This window comes from Lepus europaeus, chromosome 1 (assembly GCF_033115175.1).
Source record: "Lepus europaeus isolate LE1 chromosome 1, mLepTim1.pri, whole genome shotgun sequence".
Taxonomy (NCBI): domain Eukaryota; kingdom Metazoa; phylum Chordata; class Mammalia; order Lagomorpha; family Leporidae; genus Lepus; species Lepus europaeus.
In genome coordinates, this window is record NC_084827.1 from 88,037,664 (window position 1) to 88,056,929 (window position 19,266).

The window sequence follows — 19,266 nt, forward strand, 5'->3', positions numbered from 1 at the left end:
ACTTATCTGAATTTGCAAGAGCTCCATATTATTTCTGCCTAATTAAGGACAACACAGGATCATGTAATGATGCTTACTAGAAAGTTGCTCGTCTGGTCTTATAAATACTACTACACCAAACATGGGTATGGCCTCCCAGGAAAACAGTTCTCTATGGTCTTGCCCCAAAATGAAAACATTCTAGCTTGGATGCCACAGACAGACCAATACCATTGGGTCCAACTCATTTTAACTTTCACTATAACTGACCCCTACTTCAGGTGTGGCAAGATGGAGTTGAGGGATCCATCACTTTATATACAGGCTCTAACATGCAAGAACCCCACAGAACCATACAAATTATCAGGGCCTACACTCAGCTCCTGACAGCTCCCATAGATACGGTGGTTGATATAGTAAAGGAGTCCTCTAACACCTGTCATGACTAATTAGCCCAGTCAAACCTCCTTTGACATGGTTATCACTCATTAATCTATCCCTCACCCTACTTTATCAACTACCCAATTCTACTTTACCCTCAGCCCTTTCCCAACAACAATGCTTTATATGCACCCCGTTTAGGGAATCTCCCAAGGCGGCTACTCCACTCACTAATGTTTCTGTTTTTACAAACTCCAGTACACCAGATAATTGTCGTCATCTTCCTCTACATTCTGGAGAGAAGATGCAACATGTTGAATTATTGACATAACAGAGCAGCCCAATGAGCTTATGCCACATAAAATTCCCTGTGTTATCAATGTAACTGTCACTTCCACCACTTCCTTCTCTAGCCCACCTGGAGCCTCATTTCTTTGTAATTACATTTTATACACCTAACATTATATGACTACTCAGAGTTCCCTTTGCAGACTAATCCCTCTACCCACAAGAGGTGAATGATCTTTCTTCCAGTCGTGGTTGGAATCAACTTTTCAACTTCCCTCTCATTGCAAGTGATCTTGGGAACTACTTTAAGCTACAATATCATCTCTTTTAACCAGTTCCAAAAACAACTTCAACAACTACAAGAGGAGGTTACCAGATCTATTGAGACTTCAGCAGATGCTATCCAGGGCTTTCAGAATCAAATCACCTCACTAGTAGGTGTAGTGCTGCAAAATAGACAAGCTCTGGACATTCTAACAGCTGAAAAAGGGGGAACTTATATTTTTCTTGGAAAACAATGATGCTATTATGTTAATCAATTAGGCCAGGTAGAACAAAATGTTTAAAAAAACTCCAATAAATTGCCACATCTATTAAACAATCTGCCATAGAGTCCAGAGAACTCCTCCTCTCTCCCTCCCTATGGAGTTCTCTAATAACTTGACTGCTGACACTCCTAGGACCATTGGCCGCTATTCTCACTCTGGCTTTAAACTACCTTGTCTGTTTAAGTGCTTATGGGAGGTGAAAATGGAACAAAGCAGTGCCTTCACCAACCAGGCTGTCAACCAAATGTTGCTATAGGGATACACTCAGCTGCCCACCCAGATCATGGCTTGAGATGTAGCTCCATGCCAGCAGGAAGTAGCCCCAGAAGATAGAACATCATCCCTCTAATTCTCCTGGGCTTTTGAGCCCATATAATCCTATACCACGCTTGCTTTATATAAAACAAAAGGGGGAAATGTTAGTGAAACATGCCATCTTATCTGAGGTGCCATCTTGGGCCCTGGGCACCATCTTAGACTCTGGCCCAGTCACCATCTTATGCAATAAGTTTTGGTCTCTTTGGTTTCAATTTCCTAAGTCCAGCTTGGTTTACCAGAAATCAGGTGACCAAATGGGCCAATCATACATGTTGCCTTCACCCCACACAGTGGAATTTACTATTCTTTCTTCCTTATCTCTGCTAAGCTATGCAAGAGCTGTTCTCCTAGTATGGGCTACTGTTTCTCCTATGCATGGAGAAGCAGCCTTGTTGGCCGACAACAAACTTTCCCTTACTGTGGTGTTTAGTGTGTTTTGTGGTGGCCTTTTCAGTCTGTTTCCCCTTATCGGTTAATGTTAATTTGACTGTATATGAGACACTAAATTTAAAATAATTTTCTCTCAGTAGATACTACCATTGAAAAGGCTGTTGATGGTGACAGCACGGGAGTGTTGTAGGTTAAGCATCTCCCTGTTGTGCTGGCATACCATAAGGTGCCAGTTCAAGTCCCAGATGCTCTACTTCTGATCCAGATCCCTGCTGATGGCATGGGAAAGCACTAGAAGATGGCCCTGCACCTACCTGGAGACCTGGAAGAAGCTCCTGGATCCTGGCTTCAGATTAGCCCAGTTCTAGCTGTTGCAGTGGGTAGAAGACCTCTCTTTCTGTGTCTCCCTTTCTCTAGCCATGCATCTCAAGTAAATAAATAAATATTGTTTAAAAAAAGTAAATGGCTGTAGGCTGTTGCTATTTGGTCATTGCATCTATTTCATCATTAAAGTTATCCCAATTTAATCTTACACATTTCTCCCATTTATAATCTGCAGATGTAGTAGGCATATTTGCATATTACCTTTAGCATTTTCTTTTTCTATATGCTTCTTTTCTTTTCTTTTCAAAAGTAGGGATAGCAGAAGAACCACTTCAAAGTTCTTGGAAATGTAAGGAAATTTAGCAGTCTTAAAGCAGAAGTTAGAGTACTGGAAGTTACCTGGAAAGGAGGAATTGTTAAGGCAAAAGAAGTGCTGACTTACTTGAATGAAAGAATGAAGAGAGTCAAATATTGGATCTCAGCACAATGGCACAGCTGTGGAGAGAAGTTTATTCTTTGTGTCTGTTAAAAGCTGATGGTATTTCTCTGGTCTATCTCGTGGGTATAACAATAGCCATATTTGCCTGAAAGGTAAAGAACCAGATATAATTAGTGCACACCATGTTTATTTCTCCAAAAGCTCCTTTTGCTCAAAATACTCCTTTTTTGCCTTGTTTTGTGAGTATCTCTAAGGAAGCAGCACAGAAGTTTTCCATTTCAACTTTATGATGCAAAGGTTTATTTTACCATTAACACTCTGAAGTTTTTCGCAAATATGTGTGATACAATGATTTATGTTGTTTAAAATTTCCTTGAAATATAATTGGTATATGCTGATTTACCAAACAATGCACAGAAAGCTACTTTTGAATTTAAACTTTACCCAATACTTTGTATTTATCCATTTTTGCAATTTTATGATATTCTTTATAATTATATTACACATTGATTATAAAAATAATGAAAAATGTATGTAAACAAAAGGAAAATGAAAATCATGTATTTTATTATTGAAAGTAGGCACAACAGTACTTTGGTATATGCACATTCAATTCTTTCTCTAAATCTAATTGTATTGAGATTTGAAGAGAGGAGCCTTGTTTATTGGCAATGTGTCTAAGACTCCATTTGAAACCACATTTTCCTTTATGTTTTATTTGTTTCCATAACTGTAATTTTAGCTTTTACTTAATGAGTCTTTGAATATAGTATTGCATACAGGAAAGGGATTATGACTCTCATCTACTCTGAATCCAATTTATATCAGGAAAATAAGGATTCCTTCTTTTTAAAAAAATATTTATTTTATTTGAAAGAATTAAAGAAAGAGGGAGGAAGTAAGAGAGAGAGAGAGAGAGAGAGAGAGCTAGCATTCACGTGTTCACTCCCCAAATGGCCGCAGCTCACAAAGACTGGGTCTGGATCAGGCTGAGGCCAACAGCCAGGAGCCTCATCCAGGTCTTCCACGTGGCTGGCAGGGCTAAAGCACGTGGGCCATCCTCCACTGCTTTCCCAAGCACGTCAGTAGAGAGCTGAATCAGAAGTGGAGCAGCTGGTGTCTCAGGCAGCATTTTAACTCATTTTGCCACAATACCATCTCCAAGTGTTATTGCTCTCCTGGTTGTATTCTGCTTCGATAGCCTGGCCCTGCGCTAAGTTTTCCCATGGCTTTTCTTCTTGCAGGGCAGTCCATGCATGAGCAGCGCTGAAATCATCTGAGGTCTTGTTATCGTATGGTTTCATGGGCCACACCACAGTGTGTCAGAATCAGTCTGCCCTTTAACTCCACCCAAGCTGTAGTTGATAGGGACTTCAGGGGTCCCTGGAAAGGAAAGAGAAAAAAAAATAAAGCATACATGATATAACCCTCTGATGTTGCATCAGCCAATGATAGATATGTTTGATCACTCTACCAATTTCCCTTAGGCAAAAAAACTTAATGCAGCTCTGATCTCTGAGTGGTTCGTGACCAGTGCTTCTGTTTTCACCTCATTAGCATATAAATGAACCAATTAAATTACTTACCCATTTACAAATGCATAAAAACCCTTAGACAGATCTATCCAAAGGCCACCCTTTTTGGACCCCTCCTGGTTATCAGTGACCTTTTATTTCACTCAATAAACTTTTTCTGATTTGCTTACTGTTCCTTGTCTGTTTGCTTTATTCTTCATGGTCTCAGGACAAAAAACAAGTGGAGAAGAAAAAAACCTGCCTGCAGTGTTTGTGCACAGCTACAAGTGCGTCAAGTTTTCCTGAACTAATCTCTGGCTCTCCCAACACTCTGCAAGCACTAGTCCCTCTTTTGCCCCTTGCAACCTAAGGATAGCAATGTCTTCCCATTCAAATTGTACTCTGGAGTTAATCTCCCTCATTCTTACTGGATTCCTGTAGCCCTACCACCATAAATACCACATTCAGGGAAATCTCTTTAAATCCCCACACGTGTGTACTTTTGTTTTCTTTCTAGGAACACAGATGATACCTATTCCAGACGAGACTTGAGGGTGAGCCGCGGACTGACAGAATCCTTGCTCTCCTTTATTGCTTTCTGAGGTCTTTACGTTCTGAATTTATAACTCCATTTTATATTTGCTACCAAAACTAATCTTACACACTCCATTGAATGATCTGAATGCTAGAGTGGCATGGTTGATATTTTGCATTGTAGTTTTCAAGGCAACATAGAATTACTACCAGTTGATACACATTTTTTAAAGATTTTATTTTATTTATTTGAAGGAAAGAGTTACAGAGAGAGGTAGAGATAGAGAGAGAAGTCTTCCATGCACTGGTTCACTCCCAGATGGCCACAATGCCAGGAGTCAAGCCAGTCAGGAGCCGGGAGCTTCTTCCAGGTTCCCCATGTGGGTGCAGGGGTCCAAGGACTTAGGCCATCTTCTACTGCTTTCCCAGGTCATAGCAAAGAGCTGGATGGGAAGAGGAGCAGCCGAGACTAGAACCGGCGCCCATATGGGATGTCGGCACTTCAGCCCAGGGCTTTAACCTGCTGCGCCACAGCACTGGCCTTGTTACAATTTCTTGTACATTATGGATTTCCCCCATCAGAAAGAATTCTGTTAGATATGTCAAATAATATCATGCATACATTTTATTTTCATAAATTATCTCAATAAACCCTGACAACAAACTCATGTTATACTTTTTGAGATAAGAACACTGAAAAAGGAATTCACCGGGGCGGGTATTGTGGCCTAGTGGGTAAAGCCGCCGCCTGCAGTGCCAGCATCCCTTATGGGTGCCAGGTCTAGTCCCGGCTGCTCCACTTCGGATCCAGCTCTCTACTATGCCTGGGAAAGCAGTGGAAGATGGTCCAAGCCCTTGGGCCCCTGCACCCACGTAGGAGATCCAGAAGAATTCCTGACTCCTGGCTTCGGATTGGCACAGCTCCAGCAGTTGCGGCCAATTGGGGAGTGAACCATCGAATGGAAGACCTTTTTCTCTCTCTGCTTCTTTTTCTCTCTCTATGTAACTCTGACTTTCAAATAAAATAAGTAAATCTAAAAAAAAGAAAAGAAAAGAAAAATGAATTTACCTAACTCTTCCAGATCACAAAATCGGTCCTTGCTGAGGCTCTCTGATTCTGTAGGCCATTCTCATGACAGCAATGGTGAAAGGCCTGCCTACACATTTTTTTTTCACAACTTCCATGTAAATATATCCTGAGGAACACAGTTAATTTCTGAGTATACACCTTATTATTCAATCTTGAAATATACAGCAGACTCCTAATTATTCTGATCTTTGAATCTTGGTCAAATAGCCAGGCATTTATGCTCTTTGAAGCTCATACTTTTCTTGTTAGTGCACCACCTCTATTCTCAGCACTTACAAAGCTTTTGCATTTCAATAACTCTGACAATCTCAAGTCTCCGAAGATAGGACTAAATCACAGAACTAAGTCACAGTTTTAACTGCAGCTAGAGGAGTACATTTTTTTTAAGATTAAGAAACAGTGCCATATTTTGTGAGCCTGCTGTCATGCTCAACCATGTATGCCAAGTGAAAAGCCTGTAATAAAATACCAATGACATCACCTAAGACATTTTTTAATAACTTATGAGAGAGAGAGAAAGAGAGAGAGAGAGAGAGAGATCTATTTTGCTGGTTAATTCTCCCAGTGCTTACCACAACCGAGGCTGGGTCAAGATGAAGACAGGAGCTGCAAATTCAATCCAGGTCTCCCAAATGGGTGACAGGGACCCAAGTATTTGAGTTCTAACCTCCTGCTCCCTAGGATGATCTTTAGTCAGAAGTTAGAATTGGAAAGTGGAACTTGGATTAGAACCTAAGCACTCTTCTGTGGAATGTCGGTGCTCCAAAGTTCTGTTTAAATGTTAGCCCCCAAGAACACATTTGGATCAACCTCATTTCAAATCAGAATACTGCACTTTTCACATTTTGATGTAAAATGCTTGAATTTTCTATTGGGTACCAGACACTGTGTGATCTGCTTTCAAATGGATTGTCACATTAAATCTAATTACAAGTTGAAAGTTAAGTATTACATTTTTCTCATTTTACAAAACTGCAAATTGAAGTTTTCTAACACGTAAGTTCATCCCCCATATAAGTCAAACAACGCAATATGAGAACAAAGAGGAACTCTATCGCATTTCTATTGAGTATAAGTGTACAGCCATTTTAGAGAACTATTTGCTAATAGTAGGAGAATTTGAAGATGTAACTTCCCATTATATGACAGTTATACCACCAGTCATGCATTGCAAGGAAACTCTCTCACACTGGGTATGTCCACCGTGGACACAGTTGTAATAGTGGTAAAATGGAAATTATCTCAATGCTTAACACAAAGCAAATGCAATAAGCTATATTTGTATGTAGAGAGCAGCTGCAATGAATATTTTAAATTAACTGTAGATATTGAAATGAAAAAAATCTCAATATGAAACAGTGAAAAAAGGAATATATGAAATGGTTGTACTTTATGAACATTCATTTAGAGTTGTTTTTTCTTTATTTATTTATATAAGGTGAAAGGATTTCATGTATTTTATATACAGTTTTAGGAACATAATAATTCCCACTATCCCTTCTCCTTCTGTTGTTACTTCTCTCTTAATTTTTGCAATGATATACTTTCATTTTACTTTATAGTCACATGCTTAATACTCTACTAAGTATTCAACAAGTAGTAAACAGAATGATCACTGTTTCTCAAGAGTTCAGACAAGGGCTATAAAGAATAATCAAATCTCAAAGTGCCAATTTCATTCATATACATTACATTTTTTGTACTGTTTATAGTAGTTACATGAAAGAAGAGAAAACGTATTTTTCTTTTTGGGGACTGGTTTGTTTCACTAAGCATAATGGTCACCAGCTGCCATTTTGCGTTGAAACACAGAATATTTTTTTTGACAGGCAGAGTGGACAGTGAGAGAGAGAGACAAGAAGAAAGGTCGTCCTTTACCGTTGGTTCACCTTCCAATGGCCGCTGCGGCTGGCGCGCTGCGGCGGGGGCACCAAGCTGATCCGAAGCCAGGAACCAGGTGCTTCTCCTCGTCTCCCATGTGGGTGCAGAGCCCAAGCACTTGGGCCATCCTCTACTGCACTCCCAGGCCACAGCAGAGAGCTGGACTGAAAGAGGGGCAACTGGGACAGAATCTGGAGCCCCGACTGGGACTAGAACCTGGTGTGCCGGCGCCGCAGGCGGAGGATTAGCCTATTGAGCCACGGTGTCAGCCGAATCACAGAATTTTATTCTATTTATGGATCAGTAGTATCACATCATATATTTATAACACATTTTTATCTGGTCATCAGTTGGGGGGACTATGGATTGATTCTTTATCTTAGCTATTGTGCATTTGAGTTACTATAAATATAGGAGTACAGATACTTTTTTCATAAGCTGACTTCATTTCCTGTGGGTAAATTCCCATAAGAGCAATGGCTGGGTCATATGGTAGATCAACTTTCAGATTTCTGAGGAATCTCCCTGCTGCCTTTCATAATGGTTGAACTAATTTCCATTCACACCACCAGTGTATTAGGGTGCTTTTTTCTTCACATCCTTGTCAGCCTTTGTTAATTTTTTTTTTTTAATTTTTGGATGATAGGCTTTCTAGCTGTGGTAAGGTGAAACCACATTGTGGTTTTTTTGCATTTCCATGATTTATGCTTAGTGATCCTAAGCATCTTTTCATTTGTCTATTTGCCATTTGTATTTCATGCTTTGAAAAATGCCTGTTCATATTGTTAGTACATTTCTTAACTGGATTGTTTGTTTTGTTGTCACTGAGTTTCATGAGCTCTTTATGTATTCTCGATATTAACCTTATATCAGATGTATAGTTTGCAAATATTTTCTCCCATTCTGTCAGTTGCCTCTTTACTTTGTTGAGTATTTTCTTTGCAGAGCAGAAACTTCTTAGCTTGATATAATCTCATTTGTCTATTTTTGCTTTTATTTTCTATGCTTCTGGGCCTTATTCAAATCTTTCCCTAGATCAATATCTTGTAATGTTTCTCCTATGTTTTCCTCTTATAATGTGATAGTTTCAGGTATTAGGTTGAGTTTCTTGTCAGCCAATTTTGTATATAGTATTTGGTCGGGGTCTTGTTTTCATACTTCTGCATGCAAAGATACAATTTTCCAACACAATTTGTTGAAGAGACTGTTCTTTAACTGGGGATTGATTTTAACTAATTTGTCAAAGATTAATTGGTTGTAGATGCAGGAATTAATTTCTGGAGTTTCTAATCATTTCCATTGGTCTATGTGACACTAGCAAAACTTCTTAAATGAATGAAAATAAAACTGGGGGATCTAAAAAAGACCAGAGAGTTATACCAATATTAGTATCCAAGTACTTATATGCTTGTTTGATCTAGTAAGATGTTACCATTGGGAGAAACTGGGTAAATTATATTCAGAGTTGCTCTGTGTAGTTTCTTACAAATGCATGTGAACTAATAATTGTCTCAATAACAATTTCCACTAAAAAATTTTAAAAATAAAAATTTTAAAATGCAATGTTCCCTCAAGTGTACTTAAGATGCCAATGGCTTTATAAAAATCAAAAATAAATAATAAATTCATAAGGATTAAGAAAACCTGCAATAATTGTCAAAAAAAAAAACACTGCTTTGCTTTGCAAGTTAATTTTTTATAAATAGCACCTTTATTCCACGGATATAGCATATATAAATATGTATATATATATGTATATTCAATAAGTTCATGGAAAATACTGATTATGAAAAACTATGCATTGAGGCTGGCGCCGTGGCTCAGTAGGCTAATCCTCCACCTGCGGCGCTGGCACACCGGGTTCTAGTCCTGGTCAGGGAGCCGGATTCTGTCCCGGTTGCCCCTCTTCCAGGCCAGCTCTCTGCTATGGCCCTGGAGTGCAGTGGAGGATGGCCCAAGTGTTTGGGCCCTGCACCAGCATGGGAGACCAGGAAGAAGCACCTGGCTCCTGGCTTTGGATCAGTGCAATGTGCCGGCCGCAGCGCGCCAGCCGCTGCAGCCATTGGAGGGTGAACCAGTGGCAAAGGAAGACCTTTCTTCCTGTCTCTCTCTCTCACTGTCCACTCTACCTGTCAAGAAAAAAAAAGAAAGAAAAAAAAAATAAAAACTATGCATTGATTCAAGCATCTTTGCACCAAAATAATGTATCTCCTAATTCCATTATCTGTGAATTTTTAAAGTATTTTCTATATGCCCTAGGTTTGCCTGTTAGAAAACAAAATAACAAAATATATAAGAAAATCACCACAATAGGTATGTGTCTTCTGGAAATTATAGATGTAAACATGGTCCTGATTTCACTCATTAAATGAAGTTAAAAATTTCAGCTCAAAATCTATATAAATGGACTTTAAAAACCATTCTTATAATATTTAATAAAATTTTAGTCTGTAATATGCATTTTGATACAAAAGTTTGCAACCAGAGTAACTAAAGCCTGGTCTTATGGTAACTCATAATAATCTTTAATACCTGAAATAAATGCAGAATCCCAGTTAGTACTCACAACTCCCAATCTGGGATCTCTCACAAGAGGGCCCCAAATTTGATACATTTATATAAGTTTTCTGAGAGTTTTAGTGGTACAACAAAGATTGAGGACTGCTTATTTGAGAATTTGAATGATCTTCGTTGGCTATCACAGTTCATGAAATCAATCCAACTACAGTGAGCACCTTATATATTATTTGAATTTTAAAGCAGTAAAATCCATTCTGCTTTAGTCTGGTGGGCTGTACTGTGTCTAACTGGGCATGAGTAAGTGCCTATGTGTAGCCAAGTGAGACCATTAAAGCGCCTCTGATGTTTACACCCTAGGTGAGCTTAAGAGCAATTCAAGGGACAACAGGGTTGGTGAACATGTATATTAGCACAAAATAATGTATGCATGTGAAAAAATGTGTTGTCTTAAGTGAAGGCAGAGATGCTCATCATATTGCCCTAGTAATGTCTAGCTCATAATAATGTACAAAAAACATACTTTTGTTAAATGAATGGGACCCCTGAAGCATAATACAGGGACAGAGCTTGGGAGATATTTTCTAATGTACCTTTAACCAGGCCTTGGAATAATTAACATTTCTTACTGGCAACCACAATAGTAATATAAGGTAGATGTATAATTTCAAAGTCTTTCCACATCCCAGCACTATTTTTTGAGATCACCTGATTTTAACCCATATTCAGAGCTGTCTTGCTGGGCTAATGGAGAGTCATGTGGTACACATCAGGGGGCAGTTAAATAGGGTTGCTCCTGCTGCTTCTCTGGTTGCCCAATTACCTGACTGAATCTTGGAAGTTATAGCTCATGGAATCCTAGAACTGGGCACACCAGGGCACTTGATCAGAGAAACGTGATTTCTCAGGCTCAGAAACCACATTTTTGCTCAATCTCAGACTGAAGCAAGCTCCCAGAATGATTTAGCATACAATATTTTAAATAGCTTCAGAAAAATGCAAAACTTCCTATCACTTTGAATGGTGCCTGTTACTTTGTAAAACACCTGGCACTTAAATATTCAAATTACAATTCTAGTTTTAATTTGAAGGAATGAACAGTAAACCCTTTCTAGTCCCATAGTACTTCACATCTGACTTTTCTTTAATTTTCCAAAAAATGCACCAAAATTAGCAACGCAAGGTGAATCTAGTGTGAATTTTATTGAAGACTATGCAAATGCAGAAAATTATAATTCTATCAGGATGTCATTACATGTGTCTACTTAGACACACATTTTCTGCTATGTTTAAGTTAAACAAAACACTAAATGACTATGTAGTATGACATCTCATTAATATGTTTCCATTCACATCTGTGCCTTTAGTATAAAAAAAGACTGCTTCAGTGATAAGAGATTAGGTCCTTTAATTAGAAACAAATGACAAATCACTGTTAACCCCATGTGATGCTTTCTAAAACTTCCATCAAATATTCCTCTTAAAACATTATTAAACACAAGTTCCACAGATCTACTTCCTAGAAAGTGCCATTTAACAAAACCCAGGCAGGATGTTAATACTGGGGCCGAATTACAGGTTGCCAAAGCATTTCCTGTGAGGGGATTGACAGGGGATCATTTTGTTATGGGGCCACCTCCAGTGTGTTGTGACAACCACTCATTACACCTCTAAGCAGAGCACTCAGCTGTAGGTTTCTACAAGATGCAAATAGCTCCAAATGGGTTCAATGTAGAGAGAGGGGATAATGTATCACTCACTTTTCTAAGGTACAAGCCTTTAATTTCCCAAGAACAGGGAAGAGAAGAACATTTCAGTTTCTGGAAATAAAGATTTAGTTAACCAACTATGCCTGAGAAATGGAATCACAATAGCAATATCTGTTACATTATAAATAAAAACACTTCACCTGCCTTGTTTCCCCTTTGCCTGAAACAAAACACCAAGTGGTCAAGTGAGCATCACCTCTCAATAAATATAATTATCCACTTAAGAGCTCAGTGTCAAAAACTAGTAACCTCTAAGTGATGGTAGGTTTTTCTCTTACAAAAGGAACTGCTTACAAAGCCATTCTAGTTAATTATAATAATATTCAAAAAGTGTTTAAAACACATTTTGATATAGAAAAAAATATCATGGAAAGCTTTTCACAGTAGGGTTTTAATATTTTAGTTTGCTAGCTTTTATACCCCTCTGTGATTTTACTCCCACTGTTCTATTACTGATTTTAGTGAGTGTTGCTAACAATGGAATACAGCAGCGCCTAGGATCAGCTATTTAGAAGAGAGGTATGCTGATGTGGGTTGGGAAAAGTCAATAAACCCATTTAAGATTTCCGTGTTTAACAGAGCCACAGGAGAAGCCAGTGAGTTACAAAGTATGCCATGTTACGAGATGGTTGTTTTGGCTGTGAGTACATTAATGAGTGGAATGTTCTTTGCTATAAATCACCAGCTTCACTCCAGCCATGATTACTAAAATCCTCTGGGTGTTAATGTCACTTTGTTTTAAGCATTTTACTAAGAAATTAATTATCTATTAAATCCACTTAGATGGGCCCATACCTGACCTATGGAAAAATAATAATAAATCCATCTGAAAAGTCTTGAAAGCACAGAGATTTTCTTTAAGTCTATTATGAGTATAGGATACTTGCTAAAGTAATAATTCTTAAAGTTGCTACTCATTTTCCAAAAGTTGAGCTGTAAAAATGATTTTTCCAGGAGAAATTATGTATATAGCATATGTTAAATATTTTATAAGTGTAATTTCTATGTATCTTATAGAAATTATATATCGAGATTATCTGTTCTCTTATATACATAAGAGGGAAGTTTAAAAAGTTCAAGTAGAATGAAATTGAAAGACCAAGCTTTTTTGGTATCAAAATATTGAAATTCTACAAAATATTTTCATGATTTGCATTTTTCATGAGTTTTTAGGCTTCTAACTTGCATGAATTTCAAAATTTTTGTACCTAAAGAACATATTTAATTCAATTTTCCATTAATTTTTTGAAGTGCCCTTTTTATTTTCAGGGAGAGGGAAGATCTGGGAGGTGATTACTTGCAGAGACAACAAGGTGACACAGGGAAGAGGAGTCACTAGAACATGTGTTATCCAACAAGTTGTTCAATTCCACTGAGAAACTCTAGCAGTCTGAGTAATAAACATCAGACTTACCCACCATCTAGCAAGGGAGGTTGGCATTTATAAACTTATTTCTGTCAGCCATTAGCTGATTACAGTTTTTAGGGTATAGTAATTTGCCAAATTTAGATAATTCAATTAAATGGAAGATCAAGGGACAAAGACTGTTGGCTTTATAATATTGTCATTTGTTTAGTAATAGCATGTATAATTTTTAGTTGAACATGTGGCTTTCCAGACAAAGATTATATTTCCCTGTCGCCTTTTTTTTCTAAGTTTTATACAATCAAATAATCAGCTGTTTTTGAAACTTCTAACTAGTGTCTTAGAGAGTTTCTCCTTCTAGAACTTGGCCTCCTTTCTACAAGCTGGAATATGGATCTAAAGCTTGGAGCTCTGGTGGTTGTCTGATCATGAGGATTAAATGTACTTAGATATAAGTTCTGGTACATACATCTCCAGTCATATTTTACAGATGGAATACATGTTTTTATATCTTGTTTAAAATGCCATTTTGGATTTTCTATCACACATTGCTGAATGCAATGTCAATGCACACAGTCACTGTTTATAATAGCTGGAAAGTCTTTATGAGTCCCAGTTTGGGTCCTGGCTGCTCCACTTCAAATCTGGCTTCCTGTAATGGCCTGGGAAAAGCAATGGAAGATGATCCAGTGCTTGGGCCTCTGCACTCATGTGGAAGACCCAGAAGAAGCTCCTGTCTCCTGGCTTCAGATCACCCCAACCCAGACCAATATGGCCATCTAGGGAGTGAACCAGCAGGTGAAAGATCTCTTCTGTCTCTCCCTCTCTCTGTAACTCTGATTTCCAAATATACAATAATTAAGTCTTTAAAAAAATACTATGATACCAGGCACAAACTTCATAAAATAAATCATATACCCAATTGCATATATTTTTATGTAGGTTGTTTTGCTCAATTTTCAGTACACACAGATACATACATATATGTGTGTATACACACACACACACATTGTAACACATGTGTTATACAGTTGCAATAGCAAATCCAGTAGAAATGATGGAAAATGTACAATGGAAAATGCAAGTGAACTTTTGCCTCATAAATAAGATGTAATGATTAATAATTAATTAATTAATTTTCATGTAATAAAAAGATATATAAGTAATATTTCAAAATATATACAAAAATAGTGTATTATGACCTTCAGCTAAAAAATGATGTATTTAATAAAACACAAATCCTTAAAATTATGAGATTGTTCTGTCTCTCTCTCTCATTGTCCACTCTGCTTATCAAAAAAAAAATTATGGGACTGTTTATAAAAATTGCACTACAATAAAATTGAGCACTTCTGTTTATCAAATTTATTATCAAAAGATTTTTAAAAATTACCACAGAAAATGAGATTATTTCAATAATAACAGAAAATGAATAGTACCCTGAATATGCCTCCATATTAATAACAAAATGAGCTTATTTGTTACAAAAATGACAAAAAATATGAAAAGACATTTCATAGAAGAAACAAAAATAATCAATGAATACTTGAAATGGTGCTTAATGTCATTAATAACCAAAGATACTCAAGCACAGCTGTCAGAACAAATGGTCTTCAATTTCTGTACTCTCATATCAAAAGTCTAAAGGTCTGGAGCCAGTTTTGTGGTGCAGTGGGTTAAGTTGCCACTTGCACTACTGGCATGACAAATCTGAGTGCTGGTTCCAGTCCCAGCTACTCTGCTTCCAATCCAACTCTCTGCCAATGTGCCTAAGAAGAAATCAGAGGATAACCCAAGTGTTTGCACCTTTGCCACCCCTATGGGAAACCTGGATGGAGCGCCCAACTTCTGGAATTGGCCTGAACTAGCAAAGCAATCATAGCCCTTTGACAAGTAAACCAGTGAATGGAAGATCCTTCTCTGTCTCTTTTTCTCTCCCTCTCTGTTACTTTGCCTGTTAAAACAAAAAAACAAAAACAAACAAACAAAAAAAACCACTTTTTTTAAAGACTTTTTATTTATTTATTTGACAGGTAGAGTTAAACAGTGAGAGAGAAAGACAGAGAGAAAGCTTCGGAGCTACGCTGATCCGAAGCCAGGAGCCAGGCGCTTCTTCCTGGTCTCCCACACAGGTGCAGGCGCCCAAGCACTTGGGCCGTCCTCCACTGCCTTCCCGGGCCACAGCAGAGAGCTGGACTGGAAGAGGAACAACAACCAGGACTAGAACCTGGAGCCCATATGGGATTCCGGCGCCGCAGGCGGAGGATTAGCCAAGTGAGCCACGGCGCCGGCCCCCAAAAAACTTTTTTTTTAAAAAATGTAAAATTCTGACAAATCAAAATGTGGACACTGCAAGAGAGTTGGTAGTCGTGTTGTAAACCAATTTAGCAATACCCACTAAAATGCTAGAACTGCATTCTTGGTATTTTTCATGTCATTGCTTGCTACCTATTACCTATCTATTATCTACATTTATCTATCTAAATGAAACTCTTAGGTACTGGCAGACATTTTATTAATGTTCAAAGAAGCAGTTTATAGATGGGGGAGCCATCTATAATTATGTATTAATAATAATACAATGGTAACTGCTGATCTATTCATACAGTAGAACACTGTGGAAGGAAGAAACACATGAAGTGTAGCTTAGTGGAACAACATGTGTGAATCTCTAAACATAATATTAAATAAAAAGAAAGAGAGGAAAAATGTATACAGTGATTCCATTCTTTTAACGTTCAAAGTAAAGGACAAAAGAGAAACAGATTTTCACTTTTGTCCAAGACTTCCCTGCAATGAGATTTACCATTCTATCATTAAAAAGAGAAAAAAAAATTAAAAAAGTATAAAATATATGAAACTGTTTTCAGGTATTTGACAAGTGGGTGCACAGAACTGTGGTTCCTGAGTGAAAATAAAAAATAAGGTGAGACACACAATTGGCCAGAATTGCATTTCCAGACCACATCATAAGGAGGAGAAAATGAAACAAGGCCTGGTGGTAAGGAAACGGATGTAAGAGTTCAGGAGGCTGAAGTAGCAAAAGTTGTGAAGAAAAATAATGGACCTGATATAACTAAAAAGAAGCAAATCTCCTGAGATCTAACTGATCTGGTCATGCATGGCACAAAATCCCATGAGACAGTGGTAGACCTAATGATTCCTGGCATCAACCAAGTGCTGGGAACAGTGGAAGTTATCACCAGCCAGAGAAACCTCATAAAAAATTAAACAATGCTCAGAACCCTCAGAAGAGATTTCCATCAATGGCCATATTAGCCTTGGCTATATGCTGCCCTGCTCTTTCCCTAACAAAGATTTTTAAGAAAGCCTCATAATGATCAAATGAGTCCATCTTGTAACTTAACTGTGTGCCAGAGGACAACCTAACAGCCTTCAAAGGAGTATTAAAACATTCAGCACCCAGCAACATAAATTTCAGAATGCCTGGCATCCAAAAATATTACTAAGCACAAAAGTGGGAAATATCAATTAAACAAAGTTTAGAGAAAGGATAGAATTAAGAGACAAGAAATTTAAAACAACTGCACACATTTCACAATAGGCTATCAAGGACAGCATGGATATAATTAATGAGTTTAGTGAGAAGAGAGAATGAAAACATAAAACACTCAACTAACTGTAACCTCTAAAGGTGAACAAAAGTATATATGTGAGGGCTGGCACTGCAGCGGGACAGGTAAAGCTGCCACCTGCGGTGCTGGCATCCCATGTGAACACTGGTTCATGTCCCGGCTACCCCATTTCCCATCCAGCTCTCTGCTGTGGCCTGGGGAAGCAGTGGAAGATGGGCTAAGCCCTTGGGTGCTTGCACTCATGTGGGAGACCTGGAGGAAGCTCCTGGTTCCTGGCATCGGATGGGCCCAGCTTCAGACATTGCAGCCCTTGGGGAATGAAGCAGTGGATGGGAGACCTCTTTACCTCCCTCTTTCCCTCTCTCCCTCTCTCACTGCCTCTGCCTCTCTGTAATTATGCCTTTCAAATAAATAAATAAATAAATAAATCTTTTTTTTTAAGTATATATGTGCAGAATATATTTAATGAGATTAATCGCTCAGAGACCGCAAAAAAAATGAAGGACCAATTTGAACTTGAACACACAGTAATAGGAATTATTCAAAATAAATCACAAAGAAAAATAAACACTGAAAAATTTTAACCATAATATAGGGCTCTATTAGATTTCTATTGTCACTAGACAAATTACCACAAATCTAATGGATTAAATAATACAAGCTTATTTTTTTACAGTTTATTTTTGTGTGTTAGACATCCTACATAGACCTCACTGAGCTACAAAGTAATGTTTCGGCAGGCCTGCGTGTCTTCCAAATGCTCACAGGTAGAATCTGTGATGCCTCCTGCTGTTTCTGGAGCCCACCCACACTCTTTGACTCATAGCTTCATTCTTCCATTTTCATTCCATCAACAGTGAGTGGATGTCAGGCTTCACAATCACATGGGTGAAGTCCTTTATCATACACAATATTCAAACTGAAGGAATTCAGATGTCATCTTACTGGCATAGAGGTGGAGAGATATTATGAAGAACATCAAAACCAAAATAAAGTCATAAAGTCCAGGAAGACTGGAAGATAGCAGAGATGTGAAGAAATAATGATCAAAATCACTCCAAATCTGATAAAAAATAATGTCACAACTTCCAAGAATTTCACAAAACTCAAGGAAGATAAATGAAAATTAAATTATTTAAAGCATATCAAAATTAATTTTTTAAAGGTCAGTGATAAAGAGAAAATCCTTAAGGGGATCCAGAAAACAAGAAATTTAGACAAGAAAATGATTTTTAAAAATCAGACTTACTTATTGTCTGAAACTATTTCTTAAAGATAGTGGAGAACCATCTTTAAATATGGGGATGGATATGGAGGAATACTATACCTAGCAAAATTTCTTTCAAAAGTTAGTATAGGAGGGCAGACATTGGCCTAGCTGTTAAGATACAACTTTGGATACCCATATCCCATATCAGAACGTTTGCTTTGAATCTAGGCTCTGCTCTTGATTCCAGCTTCCCAATAATGTAGACTCTGGAGGCAGCAGGTGATTGTTCAAATAGCTGGATCCCTGCCACCAACAGGGGAGACTTGGTTGAATTCCCAACCCTTGGCTTTGTTCTGACCCAGTCCTGGTTGTTGAGGGCATTTGAAGGATGAACCAGCAGATGAGATTCATTCTCTCTCTCTCTCTCTCTCTCTCTCTCTCTTTTCCTCTCATTCTCATTCTCAATCTCTCTCTTCCTCTGTGCTTCTGCTTCTCAAATTTAAAAATAAATTATTTTTATTTAAAAAAAAGCACAAAAGGAAGTTTTGTATTACAGAAAAAGATTTTTATCACCAGCTAACTAACCAGGAATCAGGACCTTCATTTAATTCTCCCATGTGAATGGCAGGGCCCCAGACACATGGGCCATCCTCTGCTGCTTTCCAAGACCATAACAGAGAGTTGGTGTAACTGGGAAATGAACCGGTGCACCCATATGGGATGCCAGCAGCAGCTTAATCCACTGTGCTACAAAGCTGGCCTCAATTATAATTTTCTGATATTAGCTTTTTCAGTTTCTTTCATTTAGCGGTTGTGTGGTGTTATGTTTTCCAACTTTTAACAAATATTGTTTTTATATGTAAAGCATATCTTTGCATAAGCTTCGCATGTACTTTAGTCTCACAATTTTTAATGCATTTTGAAAATATCGGTCCTTTACTTAGAATATCGCACCATTCCGAAGCCAGGAGCCAGGTGCTTCTTCCGGGTCTCCCATGCGGGTGCAGGGCCCAAGCACCTGGGCCATCCTCCACTGCACTCCCGGGCTACAGCAGAGAGCAGGACTGGAAGAGGAGCAACCAGGACAGAATCCAGCGCCCCATCCGGGACTAGAACCCCAGT